Source organism: Babylonia areolata, unplaced genomic scaffold (genome assembly GCF_041734735.1).
Source record: "Babylonia areolata isolate BAREFJ2019XMU unplaced genomic scaffold, ASM4173473v1 tig00007501, whole genome shotgun sequence".
Classification (NCBI taxonomy): domain Eukaryota; kingdom Metazoa; phylum Mollusca; class Gastropoda; order Neogastropoda; family Buccinidae; genus Babylonia; species Babylonia areolata.
In genome coordinates this window covers 7,501-10,000 of record NW_027468380.1, presented here as the reverse complement: position 1 = coordinate 10,000, position 2,500 = coordinate 7,501, and the positions used below count along the sequence as shown (strand labels likewise).

Here is a 2,500-nt window from a genome sequence, read left to right as displayed (position 1 = left end):
TCAAAAATGGACTACTCCTCCACACCTCCTCCCGTCCATGCCAAACGGCGTTTTCTCTCAACTTTGGCATGCTCGGAGAGAAAAAAAGGCAGGTAAAGGTTGTGGATAAAAAAGTAAAAAATTGCCAAAATACTTTCTGGGCCCTCAAAAAAAGGCCTACTCCTCAACGCCTGCTCCCGTCCATGCCGAACCGCGTTTTCTATCAACTTTGGCATGCTCGGAGAGAGAAAAAAGGAAAAAAAGAAAAAAAAAGGTCCAGTAAAGGTTGTGGATAAAAGTAACCGGCTTTGGAGAATTGCCTGAATCCTTCCGGCGCTGTGAAAAAAAAAAGACCAAAAAAAAGACCTGGTCGTCAACGCCTGCTCCTGTCCATGCCAAACGGCGTTTTCCTCTCAACTTTGGCATGCTCGCTGATGAAAAGGCAGGTAAAGGTGTGGATAAAAAATAAAAGAACGGCGCTTGTGGAGAATTGCCCAAATCGTTCAGGCGCCGTGAAAAAAAGAAAGACGTAGTCGTCAACGTCTGGTCCCGTCAATGGCGAAGGGCGTTTTCTCTCAACTTTGGCATGCTCGCTGAGGAAAAGGCAGGTAAAGGTTGTGGATAAAAGTCCGAAGAACCTCGCTACAATTGCCAAAATCTTTCCGCTGCCATTCAAAAATGGACTACTCCTCCACACCTCCTCCCGTCCATGCCAAACGGCGTTTTCTCTCAACTTTGGCATGCTCGGAGAGAAAAAAAGGCAGGTAAAGGTTGTGGATAAAAAAGTAAAAAATTGCCAAAATACTTTCTGGGCCCTCAAAAAAAGGCCTACTCCTCAACGCCTGCTCCCGTCCATGCCGAACCGCGTTTTCTATCAACTTTGGCATGCTCGGAGAGAGAAAAAAGGAAAAAAAGAAAAAAAGGCAGTAAAGGTTGTGGATAAAAGTAAAAAATTGCCTGAATCCTTCGGCGCTGTGAAAAAAAAGACCAAAAAAAGACCTGGTCGTCAACGCCTGCTCCTGTCCATGCCAAACGGCGTTTTCCTCTCAACTTTGGCATGCTCGCTGAGGAAAAGGCAGGTAAAGGTTGTGGATAAAAAGTAAACGCGCATTGCCCAAATCGTTCAGGCGCCGTGAAAAAAAGAAAGACGTAGTCGTCAACGTCTGGTCCCGTCAATGGCGAAGGGCGTTTTCTCTCAACTTTGGCATGCTCGCTGAGGAAAAGGCAGGTAAAGGTTGTGGATAAAAGTCCGAAGAACCTCGCTACAATTGCCAAAATTTCCGCTGCCATTCTACTCCTCCACCCTCTCCCGTCCATGCCCGCGTTTTCTCTCAACTTTGGCATGCTCGGAGAGAAAAAAGGCATTGCCTATCGCTACTTTGGTCCATGCTCTTTGGCATGCTCGGGAGAGAGAAAAAAGGGTAAAAAAGAAAAAAAAAGGCAAAAACGCGTTGCAGGTAAAGGTTGTGGATAAAACTCCAAAACCTCGCTACAATTGCCAAAATACTTTCTGGGCCCTCAAAAAAAGGCCTACTCCTCAACGCCTGGTCCCCAGGCACGTGCTGGGGGGCCTCAACTCAGGCTCTGCCCAATGTGGATCAAGGTCCACCTTCGCAGCGCCTTATGCGACACCCTGGTTGTGGGGGACGCGGCGTGGCGTGGCGGATCGCTCCGGTCGGCGCACAGCCGGCAACGGTCGACCCGTCCGCCTGGCTTTACTGCCCCCGCGCTTCTGTCTTTTGCACTGGCAAGCTAGCGACCGCTCGGCGTGCGAGGCCCGAGTCGGGGGACGGGAGTCTCGGGAGCCCACCAGCTCCCCGCAGGCTACCCGCCCGGCTGCCGAGCTTCCCGCCTGCGCGTCCAAGTGTGAACGCGCACGGCCGCCTCGCCGGGCTTCCTTTGCCGGGGCTCGGCTTGTCGGCCGGCGTCTCACGGTCCGTAGAAGGTTCGGTGCGTTCGCTGACGACGGGTCGAGAGAAGCGTTTTCTCTCCTCCCTCACTGACGGTCGTTGGTGCTCCCCAGCCCCTTCGGCGTCCCAAAGCGTAACGCCTGCTTCATCTCGTCAAGGGCGCGCCCGTCTCTAACCGGGCGTCGTCCGGCACGTGGAAACGGGCGGGAGACGGTGTCGAGGAGGAAGAAAGGGTGGGGTCCGGTCCGGTCCGGTCTGGTCTCCTCCTCCTCCTTCTTCTTCTTGGCGCGCCTCCCGCCGAGACCGATGGATTCGTTGCACTCTCAGGCCCTGAATCTGTTGTCCGGTGGTTTCAGTTGATAGTGCTGCCGCGGACCGCCCACGGAAAGAGCTCAGCCCTCGTTTCTGTGAGCAGCGGTCCCAACTGGCGCTGCAACCGTCTCCCGGGGGCACGCAGAATACGGGTTGCATTCTGGTTGATCCTGCCAGTAGTCATATGCTTGTCTCAAAGATTAAGCCATGCATGTCTAAGTTCACACCCTCGTACGGTGAAACCGCGAATGGCTCATTAAATCAGTCGAGGTTCCTTAGATGATCCAAATTTACTTGGA

The 2,500-nt window shown here is 53.0% G+C and overlaps 1 non-coding gene across 1 annotated transcript in view; it reads left to right on the top strand.

Annotated features, from left to right (window-relative positions):
* The first annotated feature begins 2,358 nt into the window (after positions 1-2,358).
* The window catches only part of LOC143278349 (small subunit ribosomal RNA), a 1,829-nt gene continuing 1,687 nt past the window's right edge, over positions 2,359-2,500 (top strand). Inside the window, exon 1 of the ribosomal RNA XR_013053993.1 lies at positions 2,359-2,500. This exon is cut by the window's right edge and continues 1,687 nt beyond it. This is a non-coding gene — a ribosomal RNA (small subunit ribosomal RNA).